The sequence below is a fragment of the Felis catus genome, chromosome A3 (genome assembly GCF_018350175.1).
Source record: "Felis catus isolate Fca126 chromosome A3, F.catus_Fca126_mat1.0, whole genome shotgun sequence".
Classification (NCBI taxonomy): Eukaryota; Metazoa; Chordata; class Mammalia; order Carnivora; family Felidae; genus Felis; species Felis catus.
Window position 1 is genome coordinate 13,306,147 of NC_058370.1, and position 26,647 is coordinate 13,332,793.

General features: G+C 50.7%; 1 long non-coding RNA gene across 2 annotated transcripts; it reads right to left on the reverse strand.

Moving 5' to 3' along the window:
- Nucleotides 1–435: 435 nt before the first annotated feature.
- Nucleotides 436–25,051, reverse strand: LOC123384291. 2 transcript variants are annotated; one of them, XR_006595128.1, is made up of 4 exons: nt 21,230–25,051; nt 8,829–11,669; nt 4,510–4,628; nt 436–1,300 (listed from the first exon to the last, which is right to left on the reverse strand). It is a non-coding gene; the product is annotated as an uncharacterized LOC123384291 (long non-coding RNA). The 2 variants fall into 2 exon arrangements; XR_006595129.1 differs by having other exon boundaries at nt 3,189–4,628.
- Between the last annotated feature and the right edge of the window lie 1,596 nt (nt 25,052–26,647).

Consider the following 26,647-nt stretch of genomic DNA (forward strand, 5'->3'; position numbering starts at 1 on the left):
CCTTTGAAGGGTGCTCACATTTTCGGGGCTTGCCTCTGTTCAGTCATACCCAGAGATGATGAATGGCTGAGCCAGCCGACTTGACCTCTTCCCTTCCTCCGGCATTTTCCGGAAAATTCCAGCACTTCAGGTAAAAATGGCAGGCCATCTGTGGCTTCATATTTGAGCTACTTCCTGTCTGTTAGAGTTTCAGCCCCAGAGCCCTAGAGATGGAAACCCCTCATCTTCGGGGCAAGAAGATAATGGGGACTGAACAGAGAGAACTTCAGCCTCCCGCTCCCCCTGCCCCCTGCAGCCTTCTCTGAGGGAGGGGAGGGCCCTGGCAGTGTTCACTCTTTTTTTTTTTAATTTTTTGTAATGTTTATTTATTTTTGAGAGACAGAGTGCGAGCAGGGGAAGGGCAGAGAGAGAGGGAGACACAGAATCCGAAACGGGCTCCGGGCTCCGAGCTGTCAGCCCAGAGCCTGACATGAGGCTTGAACTCATGAGCCATGCGATCAAGACCTGGGCCGAAGTCGGACGCTTTAAGTGACTGAGCCATCCAGGCGCCCCAGCAGTGGTCACTCTTGATAGGACATGTTCATGATGTGGAGTGGATCACCAGGGCGCTTCCTTACCAACTTGTATCTGAAATTAACACAGCAGCAGCCTTTTGCAAAGAGAAGAACGACATCAGGTAGCAAAGGCACCCTTTCCTCTGCCAGGAAACGTCTCGTGGTCCTGGGAGGAAGCCCTGGGCGCCAGAGTCCAGAGGGGTGGTGTTGGGCTTAGTAGACTGTCTTTTGGGTTTGGAAAAACAGAGAACACGGTGCCGAAGGTCCTGGCCGTATTGGGTGGCTGCACACCCTGTGGTCAGCACCCCAAGCTGGCCTCTCGTCCTAACATGCTGCGAGCAACAGCAGAGATATGATTCCCCTTGTCTTGCTGAGCAGCACAAGCCATGTGTCAAGTTCATGAGTGGATCTGATGAAGCGGCAGACAGCTCCCCAGCTAGCGGCCGTGTTTCCTTGCCGTGGGATGATTCTGGATCTCGTAGTGATAACATCAACAAGAGAAAGGCACGTAGCGAACAGCTAATTTCTGGAAGAACATCTGTTTCTGCTCAGCTTTCGCACCTTTATTGTTCCGTGTGACATTGCAGTATTTTCTGCTGCACGACAGGCCTGACTCGGCTCATCCGTCTTCCATACGATTCAAGTTAAAACCGGTGACGCGAGCCAATTCCTGGCCTATCGGTACCTCTTCCACAAATTATCGTCACCAATTGGCTCGTGTTACAATTTTTTTCGGAACCCAATAGCTGGAAACAAAAAAACAAAAAAACAAAAACCCAACCTGATAAAGTTGGAGGCGATATCACTTGCTTTTTCTGTATTGTTTCCTTAAGAGATGAAAATGGCAGTTTGGGAACCTAATGACACACGCGTCACCTGCATAGATCATATGTTGCTACTTTTATGAAGAAATCACAAAGCCGGAGAAAGCACCTACCTTTACCTCCACAAGCACAAAACGACTCTTTTGGAAACCTGTAGACTTCTTAATAAACTCGATAAGCTGTCATGGCTCAAAACTCTAGTTTCTGAGACCAAACGAGCTTGGAGTCAACCCAGGAAACGCCCATTTTTTTCATTCCATCTATTGTACAAAAATATCCAATGCGCTCTACACCCGCGGCAGCCTAGCTTCAACCGCTTCTGTCACCCCCTCGCTACTGCCTTGGTCAAAGCCACCATGGAAACTGTCTCCTCCCTCACTGAGCTCCCGGGGTCTGCCCCTGCCCCCCGACCCAGCCCTCCCCACTGTCTGCTCTTAACACAATGGTTGGGATGATCCTCTTAATTACAAGTCAACTCTGTCAAAGGAAGTCTTCTAAGATGGCCCCCAAATTCCCGCCTCCCTGGTACGTAATCCCTTCCCCTAAAGTATGGACAGAAACCGGCAACATGATGGGATATTGCAAAGTCACCCTTATGATGGGTGACGAATCCATTGGCTCTGAATTAATAAAACGGGGGACGATCTGGGTGGGCCTGAACTAATCAGGTGAGCCCCTCAAAGGAGCTAGGATCTTCTGAAGGAGCTGTGAGCTAGGATGGAAGCGGGCACGTGACGAGGACCTGAGGAAGTGACAGTGGTGTTCAGCTAACAGTTAGCAAGAAAACAGGGATCCCGGTCCCTCAGCCACAAGGAAATTAATTCCATCAACAATCTGAGGGAATTGGGAAGCGGACCTTTTCCTAGTGCACACTCTAGATGTGGTTGCAACCGGCCAACAACTTGACTTCATCTTTGTGACACCCTGAGCAGAGGATCCGGCTAAAACATGTCGGGGTCCCAGCCCACAGAAACTGAGAAAATGAATTTGTGTTGTTTTAAGCCACTAAATTCATGGTCATTTGCTATATGGTAACAAATCACACAATACTAGAAAATTAGTATACTCTCCTCTGTTCAAAATCCTCCAAAGTTCTCCTAACTCACATAAAATCCAAATCCTTACAATGGCCTAAGAGGCCCAGTGTGGTCCACTCTGTCCACCCCTCTGGCCTTTTCTGTACACCTGTCTCCCTCCTTCCCTCTGCTGTGGCCACACTGGTCACACTCTGCTGCTCAAATTTGCCAGACATGCTCCTGCCCCAGGCCCTTTGCACTTGCTGTTCCCACTGCCTGGAATACACACTGTCTCTAGATATTAGCCTGTCTCTCTCCCTCTTGACTTTCAGGTCTCTGTTCCAGGTCAGCGTCCTCTGAGGACCCCAAACCCACCATTCCCTGCCACACTTTCCTTCCTAGCACCAGCCTGATTTGTTCCAGATAATGTCATCTTTTTATCGATTGCCCTTGACCAGAAGGTGAGCTCCCTAATGTCAAGACTTCTACCGATCTTCCGCTTTATACATCGAGCCTAGAACAGTGCCTGGAACATAACAGACACATCACCATTACATCTTGAATGAATGATTCGGGGTTTAATTGGGAAACCCGGCAACACAGAGCATTCACAGGAGCCTCAAATGCCAAGTGAAATGGGCCACATGAACTTGAAATTGTCCATAGAAGAAAAAGCCGAAACCACACAGTGGCAACCTTTTTCTCTAGTCCCTCCCAACCTTCATGTTTTCTGAAGAAACCAAATAAACACGGTTTCATCGGCCTTGGCATTTTTTGTATAAGTGTTTCTTTACCTGTTCGGCAGCCCCCGGAGCCCCGGGGCCCCCCAGACACCCGTCTGGTCATGGAGTCGTCTGCACTTTGAAGAAAATGGGACCAACGTGACAAGTCGCTGCCTTTGTCGGTCAAAGCCAAGATACACAGCAGCAAATGTCAGCCAGAGACGGGGCCCCTGGAATAGGGGGGCCGCTGCGCCTGAACATTCTGCATAATTGGAAGGCGAGGTTAACAGCAATAAGGAAAATGAACACGGACGTCCAACGGTTTATGAAGCAGATGCTGGAAAGTAAATAGAGCGGAGGGCGTCCAACTAGCTCAGCCGGAGCCTGTTATTTATTTTTTTAGAGTGACGGAATAACACGGGGGCGGGGGAGCGGGAGGGCCGCGTGTTTGGGGAAAGTCACGGCCGTGGAGTCGGGCCCAGGACTCGGGCTGAAGTCCAGCTGCCTCCACCCCAGCTGTGTGGCCCTTGGCGGGGGCCCCAGCTGACCTCTTCCCAGGGTGAAGGAGTGGAACGTCACTGATGGGAAGCTTTTCTGTTTTAGGGGCCATCGGAGGGTCAACAACACACAGGAGACAAGACGACTTGGGGGTTTTCTTGACAAACCGTACATGGCACGTCCGCTGCTACTAGCCCGCTCCTGGGAAGTATCTCACCGAAGTCACTTATCAACCCCATGGGGTAAGTACTGTTACTCTCCAGCTCTCTGGACAAAGGGACCCAAGCACGCTGAGGGGGCTCTCTTGTCCAAGGTCACACAGTGAAGCAAGCCAAACCAAGATTCAAACCCAAGCTACCTGTCTCCAGAGTTGTGATCTCCGCGGCCCCCATGTCACACTGGGGTGTCTGCTTCTCCCCAAGTTTACTCTGTCCCCTGGGCGTTGGCTTATTGTATCAGTGGTGCTCAAATCTGGGACATTAATGATGGCCGCGCCTTGAGCCTGGAATCTTGGGGTCTGAAAGATCGACGCCATGGCGGCCTGGCAGGGCCCCCGAGACCAGGCCCCCCCCCAAGAGCCAGGCGGGAGGGAACCACCTGCAAAGGGCCCAGGGTCAAGCAAGACACAGCCACCATCGCTCGGTAGAGTCCCTAGCTAGGGGTGGTTGTCCCAGCCTGAGTCACACGGTGCCACATGACAGCTGACACGGGACAGTGGAAAAGGAATTCTCTGCAGGTCCTGAGATGCAGGCTCTTTCCAAGAACCCAAATGCAATGGCAGAAGCAGGTGGGCCCGGGGACAAAGCACTTACTGCTTTTAAAACGGGAAGAAAGGGGACGATAACATTTGCATTCGTTGTCTCCCCAGAGTTAATGAAATTGTAGAAACTCTTACCGGTAAGCTTTTCTTCAAAGGATCCCAGAGCTTAAGTATCAAGAGTGTGAATCTTCCCGCGTTTCTAAATCAGCCTCTTCTTTGTTTAACTTTTAACACTTGGCTGAGTTTATTTTTATCTGTTCAAAATATTTCAAAATTAAAAGAACACTTTTATTTTTTTTAACTTTTAAACGTTTTATGTATTTTTGAGAGAGAGAGAGAGAGAGAGAGAGAGAGAGAGAGAGTGGCAGGGAGGGGGAGAAAGAGAGGGGGACAGAGGATGCAAAGCAGGCTCCACACAGACAGCACAGAGCCCGACGCGGGGCTCAACTCATGAACCATGAGATCATGACCTGAGCCGAAGTCAGATGCTTAACCAACTGCCCAAAAGAACATTTCTGAAATGATGGCTGGGGCATTATCCCTCTAACTGAGTGTCACCCACCCTGATGTTTATGCTTTCTATTCATGAACTTTGACCCTTCTCTTGGCATCCTCCCCATACTTGGTGGGGGGGGGGGGGGGGGCAGTTCAGACATCAGTGCTTTGGGAAGCCACTTCTAACCCAGAGGTGGCTTGCTCTGCTGCTCTCGGGGCTGGGCAGGTCCTGGGAAGAGAGAAGCCAGGTGGGCTAGGGGCTCGGGGCTGGGCACAGGGAGCTGGTCTCCGCTTCAGCCCATTGGATATTTGAGGATATTCAAGAACCAAGGAGGCGTGTCAGCTCATGGTAAACCCCATTCTGTATGAAATAAGAAAAAACTGGTGGGCGGGGAGGGAGTTATCATGCTGAAACTGTGTCCCCTCCCTGTCTCCAAGCACCACGGGCATCTGAGGCATCTGTGTCCGTAGGGACTTTCCCTCCGGGATCGGAGGGGGACTCCCAGGTACACAGCCAGGTTCAACCCGTCCTCGGCGAGGCCCACTGGGGCTCTCGGGAACTCGCCTCTGCCCAGACTGTTAGAGCCTCAGCTGTGCGGACACAGGAAGCTCACAGAATGTTCCCAGCCCCGGGCAGCGGCTCCTTGGGGAAATGCACTCACATTTGGGGAATGGAGTCGGGCAGTAGCTGAGTTTACAGACAAGGTGGTTGGTACCGAATAAGTCAATGTCCTCGACCTGGAACTTTCTTCTGGTTGTACATTTATGGCTTCCTTGTAGATATTTTAATAATCATTACCAATAATGTTAGTAATGCAATTGGATGATTAAGGATGGCTGTCATCTTGTTATTGTTAATATTTAGATACCAATGTATTAATTAATAATAACATAACTTCTGGAGTGCTTTATGGGAAACTATGCAAAATGCTTTCATATATGACATCAGCTTGATCCTTGAAAGAGGGGAGGGAAGAGTGGTGGGCATGGTGGAGAATTTGTACCACCCTATCTTATTTCATAGGTGAAAAAAATAAACTGGGGCACAGAGAAGGCGAGTGACTTGCCCCAGGGCACAGAGCAAGTAAGTGGCTGGACTGAGTCTTGGCAGTCCTGCCCTAGGTTGGGGCTGGGGGTGCTGGGCAAAGCCCTGGGATGGGAGTCAGGGTCTCTGCATTATCCTCTCGCTATGGAAAAAGCAAGTTAAAATTAATTCTTATGTAAATAAGAAACACTTAAAGGTGGTCTCCTTTTTAAAAAAATGAAAACCTTGTAAGTAGCACCCACTAGTGATTCCCTCCCAGTCCTGGGCTTGATCCCCGTTGAGAGGTGGTCACCATGCTGATATCAGTGTCCCGGCTTCCAGAACTGGTTCCCAAGTACTACAGACATGACCCTCCACAGGGACGAGATGGTATTTTACTAGGCACGTGTTTACATAGACGTCGTTCACATCACATGCGGTTCTGCATCTTGCGTTTTCTCTCCCTCAGGTACACGCATTGCAGGCCTGTCCACCCTGCTTCACATAGGTCCCTCACCCCCACGTCGGCTGAGTGGCACCCACAGTGCAGGGAAACCGCGGTTCACACCGCCTTCCCCAAGGAACGCACACCCAGTTCGTGCCCTTCTCTGCCCTGTTCCACATGCGGTCATGGTCACCTGACTGACTTTGACCAATGAAATGTGAGCACGAGTCCCACATCTCACTTCAAGGCAGACACTAAGAACACCCCTGATTTGCCACGCTCACTGGGGTCCCTGAGGGGGGACAACATAAAGCAGAGCTCCTGCCTACCCGAGAGGGATGGGGAGTGCGAGTGAGAATCAACCTTCACTGTTTAAGCCCTGGGGCTTGGGAGCTGTTTGTTGTTGGGGAAGCATCTTGTCTGTCTTTGATGCAGATTGTCCTGTGGTCAACTGAGTAACAGCCCCCCAAAGCCGTCCACATCCTAATCCCCAGAATCTGTGAATATGCTACCTTACATGGTAAAGGGACTTTGTACATGTGATCAGCTTAAAGGTCTTGAGACCGGAAGACTAACCTGGACTACTCAGGTGGGCCCAGGGTCATCGCGAGGGTCCTTAGAAGAGGGCGGGAGACTCAGAGCCAGGAGGAGGTGATGTGACCTCAGAAACGGAGAGAGATGGGAAGATGCCGCGCTGCTGGGCACGAACACGGCGGAGGGGCCACGAGCCAAGGAGCCCAGGTGGCTTCCGGAAGCCAGAAAAGGGAGGGAAACGGATTCTCCCCTCGAGCAGCCCTCCCAACCCATCTTACACTCCTGACCTGCACAGAGGAGAAGAAGTTTGTGTTTTAAGTCACCGCGTTCATGGTAAGTTGTTAGGGCAGTAATAGGAAAATGGCATGTGTCCTCTGATGTTTTCCGTAAAGCAAACAGCGCCTCTATGAACATCTTCACATCTCTCTGGTATATGTGGTGTTTCTCAAATGCAGATTTTTAAACAAAGGATGCATTCCACAAAATTGGGCTGTCACTTTTAAGAGTAAAGGTGAACTCTCTGCTACATAAAATTTCATCTAAAACGCCCAAAATGCCTGCGGTTAAATACACAATTCCACTTATTAAACCATCACTCCACGTTTAATACAAAGCTCCGATAATTGCCATCCACTCTCCCCGTGACACTGCTGTGGAATGAGACAGTCGCAGTGAGTGGCTGGCCTGGGGACGGGGACTTCTCAGACCCGGCCTGAAGGAACTCACAGACACCAGACGTCTCACCGAGAAGAGAGGAACTCAGAGGGTCTTTCCTCCGTATTTGCCCCGACCACACACGTCTCTGTCGCCCTTACATCTGCGGCGACAGGAGATGGCAGGACAGGCACCTCGCCTGTCTCCTGGTCTCTGAGCCCCAATGTCACTCTGCAGTTTGCTCCCCTGTATTTAACCCAGGAGGGGGTTAGGGGAAGTCACAGACCACCGGTGCAATGAACGGTCCCCATCCTCGCCAACCTTTGTCCAGCCTGATTGCACGTCCCCTGCATTTACGGCTAAACCTCCTTCCCTTTCATTTTTCTCCCCAAGAACGCTGAGGTGCGGCAGGCCTGGGGACTGGGCGGGATTCTTAATGGCCGGTTTGATTGCTCAGGTCCGAGCTGTTCTCTCATTTTGGTCACAAAGGTTACGTAGCTCCAGAAACAATCAATGGCTCGCTAACATATGCAGCGTGCTTTCTTCCCCTTTCAGACCACAAGCCATTTTATAGACAGATTACCAAGTCATTTTAAAGCCACGAACATTCGGATTGCTTGTGTAGCTGGGCCCATGCTGGAACACACCAATTTCAAGCCTTTGTGCAGCTCTGATTCTGCAAAAGCTGCTAATAGGTACATCGGGAGAATAAAGCAACGTGGATGTCTTCCACTTAGGGCAGCAGAAATAGAACTTCTGGTAGAAGATGGGCGATGTCATTAGCCTTCTCGCTGGCACCTACCTCTACAGAGGCCCTGTGGAGTCACAGGCTGGAAGTGAGGTCTTTAAAGAATATCTGTGGCCTGGGGCACCTGGGTGGCACAGTCGGTTAAGCGTCCGACTTCAGCCAGGTCACGATCTCGCGGTCCAGGAGTTCGAGCCCCGCGTCAGGCTCTGGGCTGATGGCTCAGAGCCTGGAGCCTGTTTCCGATTCTGTGTCTCCCTCTCTCTCTGCCCCTCCCCCGTTCATGCTCTGTCTCTCTCTGTCCCAAAAATAAATAAAAAACATTGAAGAAAAAATTTTAAAAAAAAGAATATCTGTGGCTTTAATGGGCACCCAAGTTGGCCAACGGTGACCCTGAATGCTCACCTAAAAGGCAGAGGGAGATTTGGCACAGGTGTGAGGTGGTGAGAACAAGGGAAATGCAGAGGAAGAGGAAAAGAGCTCATTAACAAATCCTTTTTCCCGTTCACCGTTCACTCCAGAGGGGAACAGGGCAGAGAGAAAGTGGGGAAGCTCACCGGAAACTCACTCTCAGAAACTGATAGTATATTCCGAACAGGATGAGGCCACGTTCGTGCGGCTTCCCTGGTATGAACTTCCTGTGCTGAGTTTTCAGCACGCGTCCCCCCACCCCACCTTCTGGTTCCACACCCCAATAAACAGACACTCTCCCGTTGTCCGTTCACGGCGTTCAGGATCAGCTCCGCGGCAGGTGTACGGGGGGAGCATGTGACCCGGCCCAGCCAATCGGCTGGCAAAGCCCCCCGACCCGGAAGCGGTCCAGGATGAGCACGTGACACGATCCCGTTTCTGGGACAGGAGCGATTGGGAGAGATGCTCCCGGGGGCAGGTGCTGCTGGAGGTCAACCCCGCGGCTCCCACAGCCCTTATTCCCGCCAGCACAGCACAGCCCCCCAGTCTCTAGAGGGGGTCAGTTAGTGTTACTGAATCACTCCCAGAACTAACTACCTTTGGTTTTGTTATGTGTGGAGAGGTGGGGTGGGGAGGGGGGGTTAGTATTTTAACTACTCTCTAGACTGAGGTATCATTATTCTAGTCAATTCTTTTTTTTTTTTTTTTTAAGCGGACCAGAAATATGGATGGTTTGGGAGCTACCGGGCTCTTACCGTCCCAGAGATCCCCGGAATGACACCATCATGAACAGAGCTCAAGTTAACAGGGTCCTGATGACACTGTTGGAGCCCCTGACTCCATCGGTACCTGGAGACTGACCTCTGAGGTTTTCAGTTATATGAGTCAACACATTTTACTCTTGCTCAAATCAGTTCCAATTGAGTGTCTCTTGCAATTTACTACATTAAACTTTAAAACCTCTGCATAGCGAAGGATGCCATTAAATATTTAAAAATATATGCCCAAAGATGTTCTCTATGGGTAATATTTATAACAGCAAAAGTACATGAATGAGTACACAAATAAATGGGAAATATCCACATATCTACAACACGATGGTAAGTGGCCCATCCATAGTCTATATGACTATGTCATCAGTTAAAGGAGAGAAGCCAGTATGTACTCACAGACCATTACATCCAAGGCATCTATTTTGCAAAGAATAAGTAAAGAATAATTATATGTATGCATATCTTACGTACGTTTACATGCCCACACGTATAGAGGCATGTGCATATAAAATAAGCTAGAAAAACTCATATTGAAATAAGAATAGAGTCTAGCAGGGGGAGGGGGTGGAATCGTGGAAGAGGGGGATATTTTTACCCTACACACTTACAAACTACCTCCATTTTAATAAAATCTTTTTATATTACTTGTGAAATTAAAACCGGAAGAGAAAAAAAAAAAAAAAACCCTAAAATACCCGTATTGCTCGAAGCGGGTTCTACTCTTTACGAAACATTCCGTAAAAAAGAAAGAAAACAGGACAAAAAGCAGACTGGGCCGTTGGGCATGCCACGTGGAAGCTGAAAAGTCCTGCCCGGCTTTCCGTCGTTCTGTCCTCAGTCTCCATGACAGGAACATGGAACCAGCCAAGAGCACTGCTCCGGCCAGCCTTCGGGAGCCCTCCCTCTTGTCCTCAGGCCTGGGCCTAGTCCTACAAAGGTGGGACCCTGTCCCTGCTCCCTGCCGGCTGAGCCCCAGCACCCTGGAGCAGGGCTCTGGGGCCCCAACTGGACTGAGCTGTGGGTAAGCAATGCTGAGGAGCATCCAGCCTGGACCGTCTCCTCCGAGGCTGCCTCTAAGGGAACCAAGCCTACCTTCGTTCCACCTGTCAGGTGACCAAGGGCGGGGAGCCTCCCTCCTGTTGTGTCTCCCTCACACTTGGGAGACAAGAAGCTGGCGGTAACCTGCTTCCTGTGTATGAAGCTACCATTCAAAACAGTATAGTTATTCTGTCAAAACATCAAACAAGCCAGCAGTAGTCGTAACACACGCACTGTTCTAGAATAGCGATGTTTGCAGTGACCACAATAGGGATTTCCTCACGCGCTTGGTCGCTGTTCAAGGAAAAGAATGTTCTGCTCTGGCTGTTCTGTGTTGGAGAGGCCAGGGCCTCTCGTGTTCTGGTCAACAAGCTGTCTCTCTTTGGCATCGACCTGGCGTCCGATTGCAAGACAAGCAGAAAATGAGGAGGAAGGAACGAGGTCCTCCAGGGCTCTGAGGATCCTTGTGTGTTGGCCAGCTGGAGCTGTTCTAACAAAGCACCATAGGTGGGGTGGCTTACGAACATCAGAAATGTATTCCCACGGTTCTGGAGGCTGGAAGTCTGACGTCGTGGTGCCAGCAGAGGCCGGTTCTGGTGCCTCTTCAGACTGCAGACTTCCTGGATCCTCACGTGGCAGGAAGGAGAGAAGACGAGGAAGGTCTCTTGTGACTCTTACAAGGGCACGAATCCCACCCACGGGGCCTCTACCCTCGTGGTCCAATCTCCAAAGGCCCCAGCTCCTAACACCACCATGTTGGGTAGGGTTTCAACATACGAGCTTGGGGGACACAGACATTCAGTCCATAACTCCCTGTCATGTCCCTGGCTTTCACTCTAAGGGAGATCAAAAGCCTCGGGCCACCTTTGAGCTGAGGGGTGGCTGATGTGACTCACCTGCCAGATTGGGGTTGGGAAGACAGAGAGGGAGGGAGGAGGGGTGACTCTGGTCCAGAGGCTTCTGGACGGAGCTGCCGGAGGGAGGCAGACAGAGACACCCTGAGAAGGTGGCCAGACGGTCACTCAGACCTGCGATCCCACAGCTGTTGTTTCTTTCGCCATGACCTTCCTCGTCTGTACCTTAATCATCTCTTCACATGCCTCTTTCCCAGCCTCCGGTTCTCAAAGACAGGGCCTGTGCCCTCTGTCACCATGTGGCCGGTGTCACAGCCAGGGCCTGGAAAATAGAGCAATCAGTCAGTGTTTGTGGAAGAAATAAATAGAGGGTACAGAGAGGTTGAGGAGACATATGGTGAAAGCAGTCAACCGTAAAATTCTCAGTCAAAAATAAGAAAGGAGGAGAAAAGCAAAGAGAATCTAGCTTGATTCAGAGAGTTGTTTTGTTTGTTTGTTTTTTTTAACATATTTTGCTGTTATCTTGGCTGCTTAGACAGGGGCTCGGCGACTTGGCATCATCCATGAAAGCTAAGAGGTGAGTCCCTCGGATCCGCCAAGGACAGTCTTCGAAATCAAACTCGGGGAAAACACACACGTACGCACGCACCAAGACGCTCCCGGCAGGCTCGTCCGTAAGAGGGAAAATTCGGGAAGACCCCAAATGTCTACCAGGCAAGTGGATGAAGAGCTGTGACAGTGACGTTGCCAAGGGATGCCATCCAGCAGACAAAAGAAAGCTCCAACCGCACATGGTCACGTGAGAACGAAAAACATATCCTCGAGGAAGAAAGGCAAAATGAGGAACACGACACAGCATGCTTTTATTTACATGTAAAGTCTACACCAAAAAAACACCTATGCTCTTCACTTAATTATAACTTCTATCAAGGTCACAGAGGATTACTGGATTATAGGGCTGACGGTGAGAACCTGCCTGCCCCACCCCTCGCCACGGACTTGTGCGCCAGGAAACAACCATTTTCGGCAATTCTAGTGTTGCTATGAGTATCTACCGCCGTGTGTCTAGATAATAGGCCTGCGTAGCTGCTTGTTCATTCACCCTCCCGCGTCATCCTGACAGTCAGAGTGAGACTTAGTGGCACGGAAGAAACACACGGTGTCCGTTGTCCAGCAAAAGAACACGCACAGATGAGCTGTGTGATGTGAAGTTCAATTGGCCGTTTTATGAGTTTGTGTTTTGCTGTGTTTCGTTTCTCTAAAATGAGTAATTGCCTTGGCTTTCTTCCACTTCCTGCGTTTTCTCCATTGCTGTCGCTAATCCATCCCTACGGTCCGAGCCTTGCCTATAACCCGCCCCTCAGGAGGCTCACACCGCCAGGTAAGGAGACCGGCTGGTTGATGGTTTTCTTGGGCTGCTCTCGAGATCTGCTTCCTGCCGTCCGCCCCCCCCCCCCCACCGTGATCCGATTCGTCCTGGAGACTCTGCCCCTCCCCCACCTCCGAAGGATCTCCCACCTCCTTGTCTGGGACCCAGGGTGGCGTTGCTGACCCACCCCTTGCTGTTGCAGCATGTCCTCTGCCCGTGGCTTCCCGAGAAAGGGCACGGAGGAGATGAGTCTCTGCCATCTTGCAGGCGAACGTGCTCATTCTGACCTTGCCCTTGATCTGTGACGTGGCCGTGGTTCACGCTCTAGGCTCGGAGTAAATTTCCCAAGAGGTTTGAAGCCGCTGCTCTCTTCCAGCCCCAGGGCTGCTTCCTGAGTCCCGGTCCTGAATCTGAGAGCAACTCCTCTCTGGAGGCTTCGAGGACTTTCTCTTCTTCCCAGATTTGTGTGAATTCATGACGATGTCTCTGAGTGCTGGGTCTTTTCAAATGAATTGTTCTGAGCGCTATGTGGGCCCAGAAAGCACATCCCTCTGTTAGTTGTTATGATTAAAAATTAATTGTAGAATTCCAAAAATGACACAAGGGCAAAGTCACCCGCATCCTCATCTTCTTCCCCCCTGGTAGAGTTGAGCAGATCAGCGTGGCCCCAGTCACTGCCACCACCACCTCCCTGGGTCCGTCCTAGGACATCGGCCGTGGTACCAAGGACTCTGGAGCCCCCCTCCAACCACGTCAACTCACCAGGAGATGCTCGCAGCCCCGGACGTGTGCCCTGGGCAGCCGGAGGCAGCACAGGCCTGCGCCCCCCACCCGCATGGCCTCTGCCTCAGGGGACCCCTTTCAGGTCCACCTTTGTGGATCCGGAAGCTCAGTCACAGAAAGAGCTCCCCAGCACCTCAGGGCCGGCGTGAGCCCTCCTCCTCTGGGATCAAATCCCTATTTCACCTTCACTTGCTGAGGCCTGGGACCCCTGGGGACACCAGGAGCCAGTGACCCGGCCAGCTGCTCTTGGCCTTGAAACCACAGCCCCTCCCCCTCGGTGTTCTGTCTCCAGCAGGGCTTGGGGGGGGGGGGGGGGACAGGCATCCTGAACCAGATGGAGCCATGTGTCCCCGCACAGCATCAGCCTCCTTCTCCAGCCCGGATTTAACTTTCTTTGCTTGAGCTGAGCTCCATCAATAAGCAGACAAGTACGTGGGGGGATCCCTGCCCACTCGGGCTCCCGCTCACAGCTATTGTCAAGACCCGACTGGTTGAGATGACGGGAGATCTCTGACCCTGGGTCGTTTGCATGAGGGCAGAGGACCCTCACTGAAGACACTTCTGCGATTTCCTGCATTCATTCGTGTGCCTGTATTATTCCCTCGTTGATCTCTAAGCTCCACGAAAAACAACTGTGTGCTTTCGGTTTATCCTCATTCCCGCCCCTCTCGTTCCCTTGAAGACAGGTCTGCTTGTTATAAATGCAGCTTCTCAAATCCCGCCCCTGAACATTGAACTTGGGCCCGGGGAGTCCCACATTTCCGCGAGCTCCTCGAGTGAGTCACAAGCACATCTACCTTTGAAACATGCACAGTAGGTGAGACGCAGACTCATTTTTCTCTACAGATACAAAAACAAGACCAGCCTGTTTACAGTTAATGTAATTATTCCTATGATTCAAGTCTATGCTCTTACTCCTTGTTTTCTTTATTTTTTGTTTTATTTTTTAACTTTTTTTTTTTTTTAAGAGACAGAGAATGAGCAGGGAAGGGGCAGAGAGAGAAGGAGACACAGAAACTGTGCTGTCAGCACAGAGCCCAACTCAGGGCCTGAACTCACGAGCTGTGAGATCATGACCTGAGCTGAGGTCAGACGCTCAACCGACTGAGCCACCCAGGGACCCCTTACTGTCTGTCTTCTATCTGTATCATCTTTTTCTCTCCTTTCCTTCCCTGTTTTGTATTGTCACGTATCTTTATTATCTTATTTTGTAACCTTCAACTAGATTGTCGTGATGTCTTCATTATTGTTTTAAGGCACCTACTAGGGACTAGGGCATATACACCCTCCACTGGTTAGAGTCTGCCCTGAATTAGAACCTTACCCCTTCCTGAATGACAAAGACCCTGAGGACACTGCCCTACCACTTAGCATCCTTCTGGGTGTTTCTCTTATCACAGTTGAGTTTCATTCCTCGTGGACTGTAAACCCAGCAGGACATTATTATTACGACTGTTTTGTGAACTCGTTAAACAACTTCCTATTGCTCCTCTTTCTTCCATGTGTTTCTGAATTTTCATTTGGAATCATTTTCCCTCTGCCTCGGCAATCCCCTCCGTGTCTATTTGAGTGCCAACCTGCTGGCAGAAAATTTTTCCAATTTTTGCTTCTCTGAAAATGCGCCTATCTCACCTTCACTTCCAAAGTGTATTTCCAATCCGTATAAAATCACGACTGGGCAGGGTTTCCCCACCCCCCCCCCATCCGTGCCATATTCCAGTATCTTCTGGCTCCGTTGCTCTTATGGAGAAGACCACTGTTTACCATTGTTTCTCCTTTGAAGGAGACGAGTGGGTTTTCTCCGACTGTGTTCAAGATTTCCTCTACGTCTTCATGGTTGGCGGTTTCGCCATGACGTAATCAAGCGTATGTTTCCCCGTTTTCGTCATGATAGGAGTTCTTGAATTTGCAACCCGATGTATGTCATCGGCCTTGGGAAAATCCTCAAAATCTCTTGACATAGCGTTCCTGAGACAATTTCCCTCTCTTTTTTTTTTCTTAGAATTTCAATTACACATATTTTAGAACTTCTCACAATATTCCGTATTTTCAACGTTTTTATTCCCTGCTGAGTGTGGATATTTTTTTTAAAAAAACACCTTTTTTCTTTTTTTGTCGAAATTGTTGATATACCAACCTCTTGTGTTGTTTTTTTATTTCACTTGTTTTATTTTTCAGTTTCAGACTATTCATCTGACTCTGTATAAATTGCCTTTCTCTGATTAAATGTTCCCACTGTTAATATTTTTGGGTTAACATATGGATAATAATTATTTCAAAGTTCTTTCCTGGTACATTCCAGCACTGAGGCATCCATGAGTCTTTTTCCTGTCTTCTGTTTTTTCACTGTTTGATTTTTGTCATTGGTTCCTGCTCCTGTTGGGTTTGGTAACTTTTTGTGAAACCTGGATATCTTATTTGAGAAATTTAGTGTCGCTTAATGCTGTTGTCTTCTCCTAGAGAGTACGTTCTTCCAGCAGCCACAGCGGTTGGGGCAGATTTCTTGATCAAATCTGGACCTGGACTTAAGATCATTTAAGTCACATTGGCAGTCTTCACACAGCCTAGTTTATTTTGGCTTGAACTTCCTCCCAGAGAAAGTCATTCTAGGGTCTCACCTGTAAGACTTGCACATTTTTCAGGACTCCTGTGCTTTGAGTCTTGAACGCTAATATTTATTGTTAGGGCCACGTGATATTGGTGAACACGCAGGTACGTTTCTCAGCTTTTCTGCAACCCCCCTTTCAGCTTGGTTTCTGGGCATCGTGTTCTGTAAGCTTAGGAATCAACAAATACCTTCCTGAAAGTGCTGCAGAAGGTCAGACTCACTGCTGGGGGGAGGCTGCTTTCTCCGGTGTCTTGGGCCCCCAAGTGCTTGATTGCTCGTAGCCTCGAATGCCAACTCTTATGTCAACAGATCTATGAACTTAGCAGAGAGCTCTGAATTGGCACTTTCTGCTCTCAGGATCCCTCTGCACTTACACACTGGCAGCTAGTGCAAAGACTGGACAGGGTGAAGAATGTGGGGCTCACTGCATGTACCTCACTTCTCTCTGGAATCATGGACGTCACGTCCTGGCAGCCTGGCTTGCTTTCTCATGCCTTTAAGTCCCTTTCGTCCTTACTTCCTTTCTTTCGGTTTACTAATCTTTGCTAGGTGTTCCCCTTGGTCTGATCTACGGTATTCCATCATTCCTAAATAGAGAGGGGTCCCTTCCTGCATACTAAATTAGACACAGATGCCTAGAAAGCTAGGATTGAAGAGCTAGATATCTGCATATCGCTTAACTAGATAAATAAGAAATTACTTTTGCTGCTACTTTCTCATGAAACCAAAAATTCCAACCACAGGAAAGACTAAGAGACCATCCAGCTCAAAGGGTACAAACCCAAATGCCTACCGGTACCAGGCAATTAAGTCAAAATGTGAAGCAACCCAAGCATCATTAAAAGGGAAACTTCAATAAGTGAATGATACGCGGTCATAGTGATGAGGAGACTCTGGGACTGGGGGGTTTGACAGCCCAGAGGAAGAATGTTCCATGCTAAGGGGATGTTGGTACTGGCTGCTTATAGCAAGGAGGAAATGTGGACTGAGTTTTGAAAGAGCTCAATTATTTTAACATATAGACTATGTTTTATACAAAAATGCACGCTATGAAAATTCTGACAATTAATTATTTTTTAACAACGTGCTTCCGAAAATGAAAATAATAATAAAAACAACAGTTTGGCACAGAGGCATCATGTTGACAGCATTGGCTCTGGAAGTCAGACCACCTGGGTTCCAATCCTGCCTGTCTTCCTGCCAAGCAGGCGACCCAGGGAAAGTTGCCTAACCCATCTTGGCCAGCATTTCCCCATCAGTGAAGTGGGAAGAGGTGTATCTATGTCATGGGTGGGAAAATGAGACAAGGGAACAGACGCGAAACGCACAGCAGCGGAGATCTCAAGTCTGGGAAAACGCGCATCAAACAAACACGACCGTGCACAGGACGGACTCCCTCTGGAAGCTGATTTCAGCCCACAGGCCACCATGTCTCAGCATCTGCCCCGGTCCAGCCTCCTCACTCTCCACGCGGGGCACGTGTGAGTCACAGAAAGGGGAAGGGAGCTGCCCGGGCAAACGGACAGCCCCTCAGTCCTAAACCTGGGTCCAGGACTGGAGTTTCCTTTTGATGCATTTTATCAATTAAATCCGCGTGCCCTGCAAGGCGAGCAGCTAATTCCCGCGGGAGGTGGAGCGGTCGAAGCTCCCTCCAACTACAGATAACTCCCTAATTGCCACGACGGCCCCAGTTCGCTGCAATCATTAGCAGAGGCCCTTGTGCTCCGGCTGAGAGAGGAGAGGGAGGTCCAGACATATCATTGCTCATCTAAATTTTTAATAATGCTCCAATCTTCGGATCACCGGGGTAATCAAACCCAAATTAGCCTGACACTCAGAGCCACGGAATAACAAGGAGAGTGAAAGGGATAATGTTTCTTTAATGAAAATTTCATCAGTGCAGAGTTCTCATGGAATATTAAGGGTCTTGGCCCAGAGCCAGCATCAGAGCTGACTGCTGTGACACTGACCTTTGTCCCTCAGAGGGAGACACAAGTGCAGGGTCTGGCTGGCCTCCCCTGCTCTGTGACGACGCAGGTGGTCTTCCTCCAGCTCCCACGAAGGAAGCTCTTGAGCCTGGGGCGAGGGGGCTCAGGCCCCGTCCTCTCCGGAAGGTTCCACCTGGCGGCTCAGCACCGGCCTGGTCTCCCTGCATCTCGGCCCCTCCCTGCCCTGCCAGCTCCTCCTGAGACGCCCCTCCCCCGACTCACTAAGTGCCCCATTTCTCCAGCTGCTCAGACCAAGTCCTTGGGGTCGTCATGACTTGTTCCGTTCGCTCCGTCTCACTGCCTCTGTCCACCCGTCAGCAGAAGCCCAATGTGACCTTCAGATGTGAGGCGGGAGCCGGGCCCTGGGGACCCTGCCCCGAACCTGCCCGCCCCTCCTCCTCATGCTCCTCAGGGGCCCCGCAGGCCGTCCGAGGGTCCGGGGGACACACACTCAGGGGCTCAGATCCGCCCTCGCTGGGCCAGGCCTGCTCTAGGTCCCGAGATGCACAGAGGACGAGAGTCTGAGTCCTCGTCCTCGTGGCCGAGCTGGAGGCAAGGGGCAGGGGCCCCCTTGGAGCCGCCAGACACACCAGCCCCACCAACCCCGTGGTTCCAGACTTCTGTCCCCCCAAACTGGGAGAAGACCGTTCTCTGTGGTTTGGAGCCCCTGGTTTGTGACGACTTTTCAAGGCAGCCCTAGGAAGCGGATACAGAAGCTAGCAGAAGCTTCTAGGAGGGAGCACATGGTCTGATGTGCATTCTGGCTGAGCCGGGCAGTCCTGAGGGACTGGAGGGACGGGCCTCACCCCGTTCTTGCCGAAGAGCCTCACATGTGGGGTTCACCTGCCCCTCGGGCCATTAGACCTGCTCGCGCTCGGGGAGCCTTTCTGGGCCCCCGTCCCCCCCGCCCCCCAGCTCTGTCTCCTCAGAACCCACTGCTTCTCGTCATGTGTCCTCTGGCCTATTTGTGCCACCTGTCCCTACTGTCCTCGGCCGTGTGTCAGGGGAGGAGAAGTCCCGAGAGCCTCCCCTCAGCCGGTGCACACAGCACAGCGGGCTACGCGGGTCCCTCTAACCGAGCAGCAGCCCCGGGGCCTCAGATGTGAAGCAAATCACTTGTCCTCCTGAGACTCGGTTCACGAAATTGCAAAGGGAATGGGTTTCACTAAGCGATTTCCAAGGGCTCCTTCTGACTCGAATGTTCCAGGATTCCAATTTCAGAATTCTTAAGATTCCATTCTATTGTTCTTCCCAGCCCTTCAGTGACTCAACGAATGCAGATCAAGAACCGACTCTGTCCTCAGAGCAGGAATCCAACAGCAGACAGACAGACAGAGGGGGTTCCGGCTCTCATACAGTTGCCATTCCTGTGGGTCAAAAGGAGATGAATAATCAATCTCAGATGGAGACAGCTGTGCAGGAAATAGGGACAGGATGTAGGGTGCAGACGGCTTCTGTGGGCAGGTGGTCACAGCTACTATCTGAGAAGGTGACACTTGAGCAGAGACTGGAAGGGCATGAGGCAGCAGGTCTGGGGAAGTGGGGGTGGCACGTGCAAAGGCCCTGAGGCAGGGAGACTTGGGGTTTGTAGGGGGAGCCAGGAGGCCGGTTCCCTGAGAGGGAGGGAGGGGAGGCAATCGGAGATGATTTCGCAGAACCCACAGGAGTCGTGATGGGCTCTGCAGGTGCAACAGGAAGTGGGGTCCCCTTCCTCCACCGACACATCTACTCAGGGGGACGTGTCTCCTGTGGATCTCACGGGGCTCACTCTCACTCTGGGAGCCTGTGGAGCGTCAATCTGGGCGTGGGGCCAGGAGGCCAGCAGGAGGAGCCGTCCGGCTGCGGTGGTGACCCAAGCGAGGACGCGGGTGACGGCAGGGGACAGAGGGACAGACAGACTGGAGACTAGTTTGAGTTTTGTGGACTGGACGCGGGCTGGAAGAAGAGGGAAGCCCACAGGATGACACGTGGGCAGGTCCCTGGCCTGAGTGACAGGCGTTTGGTGGCCCCACCGACCGAGGAAGGGAACCCGGGTCTTGTGCAGCGTTGTCGAAAACTCCCGGATCTGGAAGCCAGAGTGGTTCTTCCTCCGGAGCAGCTGGGGCACTTCCCTCAGGCCCGAGGGGGCCAGGAGACGGTGGGCACCTCGCCAGGCCAGGACCGACCCCGATCTGGACATGGGGGCAGCATGGAGCCCGGTGCCGGGGGGGGGGGGGGGTTGCTGCCCGGGGCAGAGCCAGGGCCCAGACTCATGGAGGAAACTGAGGGGCCGGTGATCACCTGCCACGATCCTCCCGGACCCCCCACCACGGGCAGGGGAGGGGCGTCCTTAGGCGGCGGGTGTGCCCAGAACACCCCACGCCGGCCCTGTGGACGCACCACCTCTGGAAACGGGGAGACAACTCGACCGCAGGAAAATGTCAAGGTTTCAGCCTCTCGGCATCATCAAGGACACACTCTCCCCTCGTCCAGCTGCTCTGCTTCTCAGAAGACTCGTGCCTTCGCAGTTTGAGCAAAGGCAGAAAGAGGAACAAAGAGGGGGTGAGAAGGATAGACGGAGAGAACGGGGACAAAGGAGACAGAGGCCTCTCGGCTCCCAGATGAGAAACGAGAGTCCAGGTCTGTTCAGAGGGGCTGTGGACAGGCCACCAGATGGTCCCCGGCTTTGCTTGTTTACGTTTTTGAGACGTTGGTGCCGCTTGATGGTGGATGCTGGGCCCACATCCCCCTAAGGACCCAGCTCTCATCTATGTTTCGTCCTTGGGGACGCGAGTAACTTCCTCAAGTCGGCACCAGAAACCCCCCTCTCGCGTTAAGAACTCCCCGCATGGTAACAGCCCAGACCCGGGGCCCCACTGTGTGTAAGACTCAAATACTCTGCAGCCCAGCAGGCCCTCCCAGAGCTCAGGGAAGGAAGGCCAGCTCTCGACCCCTCTCCCAGCGGGGAAGGAGTGTGCAGGGACGGGGACGACGACTTCCCAGGGACTGTGGCCTGGGGAGCAGGGGTGGGGGCCCGGCCCCTGCCCGTCCACCAGCCCCTCTTCCTTCCAGGAGGCCCCCCTGACGAGCTGGTGTCCCACATTCTGGGCAAACGGACGTTCGCTCCTGGCTGACCTTGGCCTCAGGGGACCTACCTGGATGTAGACAGAGGGTTCCCGGGAGGCAGGGGCAGGCTTTCCTTCATGAGTCCAACTTCTGGGCGGAGCCAGAGCAGGGACCTGGCCCGGCGGAGCTCCGCCTTGGCCCGCAGCTGAGCCCCGGGCGCCGACCCTGCAGGTGCCGCGGCCACCGGCCCCCCGCCGGCCGCCCACCTGCAACCTCACAGCCAGAGAGAAGCAGGGGACGGGCGCTGCCCGCGGCGGGGCCTCCCGTGTCGCAGCCACGAGGCCTCCTCAGGAAGCCTCCCGACGGCATCCGGGAGCCCGTGTGTCACAATCGCGGGCCTCCCTGCTGTGGGGAAATCGTACATTTCCCCTGGCGGAAAATAATGAAAACCAAGCAGGTGCATGTGGACCCGTGCCGGGCGGCTTCTTCCCTGTCACACGTATTCAGTCGCACAAAGGAGGAGTGTTCGTTATTCACATAAGCAAAGTTCCAGCCTGAGTGAAGAAGTGATTTTACATTCTTTGCGAAGCCTGCCTTATCTTTCTCTCAAGACGATCCTGGTCCTTGGGACGTGTGGCTTGGGAAGATATGAATGTTTGAAGGCCTTTTTCTCCCCTAAGATACACACGTTGTGATAGGTAGTGCAAAGGTTCATTTGTGTGCCTCTGGATAAAAGCCGATTTCATACACTAATAGCAGATGTATCAACTGATGGAAAATACTTACTTAGGGGCCACTGGGGAAGCAGGTCCCTTTTAAACATATTTTTGTGTCGTGAGGCAATAAAGAAAGGCATGAATGTAACTCTAAGACAGAACGAAAATCACTGGTTTTTTTAAAGAAATATGTAAATAGTAAGTAAGAGAATGCATAACAGAATGTGTTTCTGGATTCCGAATCTTGCCAAACCAAAATAATTTTTAAGAAACATTTAAAATAGCATCGGTAACCTTGAACGTATCATGTTAAAATGTCTCTTGTAGACAATGGGGCCACCCAGGAACTAAAGCCAGTATTTGAGAAGGAATAAAAAGCTAAGCTAGAGTCAACGTTTTGAGCTCACAATGAGAAGAAAAAGAGTGGGCCCGGAAAAGGAAGTCCAGTTCAAGTAGCATTCATTTGAAATTTCCAAAAAATTGGAAACCTTTATTTCAATTATGTATCTTTTTCTGCCAGACATTAACAATCATGCACACTGTGTTTCTCTGTCTTTCAGGGAAGGATAAACGGTAAACGAGGCAATGAATTTCAGGCAATAAATTTTGTTTACTTCATTCAGTAAATTTTTTTAGAGTGCCTACTAGATGCTGGGCACTTTTCTGGGAGCCAAAGATAAAGCGTTGAGCAAAGTGACACACATTATTACCCTTGTGGAGTCTAATTAGGGGAAGACAGGGGTAACCCAAATAAAGATTATTGGAGGGCATTAGGTGCCGTGGGGATAAATAAAACCAGAAGGAGAGATACGTGCCAAGAGGGTGCAGCTTAACAAGGACGGGCAGGAACAACCTGCCCGAGAAGGCTACATTTGTGCAAAGATCTGATGGAGTGGAAGGTCTAGTTGTGAACTATCTGGAGAAAATATCCATGCAGACCATAATGGAAATATAAACAGTGCCAGCTTGGGATGAGTGTCAGTGAGTAATCATTCCCCTCCCAGTGAATCTGCAGACAGTGAGAATGCACACTTTCAGTGTTCCTGAGAAGGTCTCCAGCGGGATGGAGCCCCCTTACCCACCCGTGTGTCCCAGTTACCTATTGCTATATAGCAAATGACCCCAAAACTTAGCGACATAAAGCAAAGACCAGTCTGTTACATTCATTGGTACCGTGGGTCAGGAACTCAGGTAGGACACAACCACATAGTGTCTGAAGGGCTCCCTCTAGGAAGAGGTATGGTGCCGGGGGTGACTCAAATCCCTGGGGGACCGAATCATCTGGAGACTTCTTCGTTTCCATGTTTGATGTCTTCCTGGAAAGGCTCAAAGATTAATCTCAGCTGGGACTATCCACCAGAGGGTCTAAACATGGTGTCCCCATGTGGCTTGGGCTTCCTTGCAACATGGCAGCCTCCAGGGAGGCATACTGCTTGCGTGGGGGCTCAGCATCCCAAGAGCAAATGTTCTAGAAACAAGGTGGAAGATGAATGGCCTTTTCTAATCTAGCATTGGGGGTTCACACAGCATAGCTTCCACCAGCTAGAAGAGTCCCAGGCTAGGAGAGGGGGCATAGATTCTGGCTCTTGATTGGAAGAGTGTCAAAAATGTGCAACCATATTCTCAAACCACCGTGCATACTAACTCAAGTTACATCCACAGATTGTCTTCTCTTCCTTCTCTGTTCTACTCTCCCCAGCGCCCTGACTTCTGTTCCTAGAATCACTTCCCCAGTCGACCTGACTCAAGCCCTCCAGCTCTGCTCAAGGGACACCCAAGAGAAGACGTTGTTCATAGCTTTAACCTCAAAAAAAAAAAAAAATTGGGGATGCTCCAGGCGGAGAAGACGTGATTGGGTTTAGACAGAAATGAATTCTAAATGGAGCCTACTTCAGTTGAAATGTGCGATGGTCTCTGGGACCAAAGGAAACTCACCCAAGGATATATTGTGACATAATTACCCATGCTGCTTTCTTTCATACAACTTCTCGGGCCTTCCAGTTTTCTCTTTCCCTTCGTGGCTGTCTGCTTTCCTGAGACAGCACGATACATGGTGGGGGAGGGGATTCACAACAACCTTCGAGGTCTCTGCTTTATGAAGAGAAAGAATGGTGTGCGCATGAGCATTAACAGAGGTGAAAAACTCCCCCTCTTTTGATTTCGCTCCATCCACCCTACGACAGCATGGCAGGATTTGGGTTGACTCAAATAGGGGCCCCATTTAGAAACCAAAAATCCTCTGGGAAATTTTTTTTTTTTTCTCTGCAGGTGAGTCACTTTTCTCTCACCCACGTTGAACCTATAAAATTCAGAATAGGTCAAACGTAGCAGCAATTCATTTCAAAGTATCCTACCATTAACAACGGGTATTTCCAGGCCTCACGTCCCTGTCCTTTCTTGAAACTAGCCTGCGGTATTTTCGTAGCAAAGAGAGGTTAGCCTGCTTTCAATCTCCATGGGTTCAGAAATTGTTTCCAAGAAACCCACCGGTTGATTGGTGACCAGTACGTGTTTGTTTCTGTTTTTGTTTTCATTTGAAGTCGGCTTGCCCAAAGCATTTTCTGGCATCTTCCAGCTCGGCCTGATAGTTGTTGACGCAGACTGTGGCTGAAATCACGACGACAGAGGGTAATGGTGATGCTGATGGAGGCGGTGGCGGGTCCCCCCACACTGGGGAAGACTCGGGGAGACAGAAGATATTAGCTGCAGATGGCTTACCAATGCAAAGTATTCCTTTTACGCTTTAATTCCCTGGTGTGCCTGCTTCTAGCTTCCACCTCACTGAGGTCTTCACAGATCATTGCTTGAGAACCGAATTTGAGAAACTGAACCATCCAGAGACACAGGAACCCTTCTGATACCTACCAACCCAACATGGAGGCCACATTACTGGGCCAGGGTCTCCTTGAGTGAGTGGTGCTTCATATCGTGGAGGTCTCTAGGGGAAGCACTGCCTCAGGCCAAAAGGAATCATTAGGGATTCCCAAGTTGAGTCAATTGTGGAACTTTTGGGGGAAAAAGTCCCTGCCTAAAGTTTCACCATGTAGGTGAATCCCCTTCATTAAAAATGAGCCCTTTTCGGGGGCGCCTGGGTGGCTCAGTGGGTTGAGCGTCCGACTTTGGCTCAGGTCACGATCTCGCAGTTTGTGAGTTCGAGCCCCGCGTCGGGCTCTGTGCTGACAGCTTGCTCAGAGCCCGGACGGAGCCTGCTTCGGATTCTATCTCCCTCTCTCTCTGCCCCCCCCCCCCGCCACCGCCCCACTCACACTCTGTCTCTGTCTCTCTCAAAAATAAAGAAGCATTGGGGCGCCTGGGTGGCTCAGTCGGTTAAGCAGCCGACTTCAGCTCAGGTCATGATCTCGCGGTCCGTGAGTTCAAGCCCCTCATTGGGCTCTGTGCTGACAGCTCAGAGCCTGGAGCCTGTTTCAGATTCTGTGTCTCCCTCTCCTTGACCCTCCCCCGTTGATGCTTTGTCTCTCTCTGTCTCAAAAATAAATAAACATTAAAAAAAATTTTAAAAGAAAGAAAGAAAGAAAGAAAGAAAGAAAGAAAGAAAGAAGCATTAAAAAAATAATAAAAAAAAATAAAAATGAGCCCTTTTTTTCTGCTCTCAGAGGGGACCAACCCCTGGGAGCCCATGGCATCACAAACAGACATCAGCCTTCACAAAACCTCCTCACAGTAGGCTCCCAAGGTAGAGACTTGCTTTTGCCCTGTGCGGGAAGGGCCACGGGACCTCTGGGACTACAGGGCTTTCATGTAAAACAGAGCGGTCAAGTTCACAAGCCATCGCCATGAGCCAGGCCATCAGCTGAAGCAAGAACGAGATGGGTGTAGAAATAAATGTATCGATCAGCCTCCACCTGCTCACTTCTTTTATTGGAGACTATGATGTAGGGGCTGTGGTTTTTAAAGTCAGTGCAGAATAGAATCATGTCAGCTGGTATCGAATGGATCCCCAAAATAACCTTGCTGGAAACGGATCATTTGATAAAATATTCTTAAAGAGTTTCAAGATTCATAATGAGGTTTTTTTTTTCCATAACAAACTTGGCAGAGTTTTTCTCCAGTTTCCAGTTTTCCAAGTGTGATTATTTTATTCCAAATTGCTTTTAAGTTTGCAAAATGAGCTCGATGCTTACCTTCCCCCTGTGCTGAATTGTCTCTTTTACATTTTGCAGTTAATTTTAAGCCCGAGATTGATGACTTCTTTAGTGCTGAGTCACTAGGACAAGAATGGCTAAATTTTCAATTACATGTGGGCAAAATGGGAAGTCCGGAACTAATATAGGGGCAACATTCAGCATCTTCTTTAAAAGACTAGAAATGGCAAGCACTGTTGACCAAGAGCATCTCTGAAGATCCCCAGGGAGGGTCTTCCTCTCGTAGGTTTTTCCTGGCCATAGGAAAAGAAAGTTTGGGTATCTTTTTGATTAACTATGTTTATCTCTCCAGGTAGACCAAATCTTCTGTGAATTCAGTGTCTCATTCTTAACATCTTAGCACCATCCATTATTCCTTGAACCTGAGAGCAAGAAGTCCTAAGTAAATTCTTGCTGACAACTTGATTAATAACTCTAAGAATCAGGAGGTGACAGATCTTGGTGGGGGCTGGGAGCGCTGAAAAAAGAAGGAAGAGCCTTGCTTTCGTGAAAAATAGCCATTCTGGGCTGGGTTGCGTCCCCCTTGACCTTGGACCTCCAGCCTCCAGAACCATGAGAAAATAAATGTCTGATATTTAAAGCCACTAGTACGTGGCTCTTTGTCACGGCAGCCAGAGCAGAAGAATAC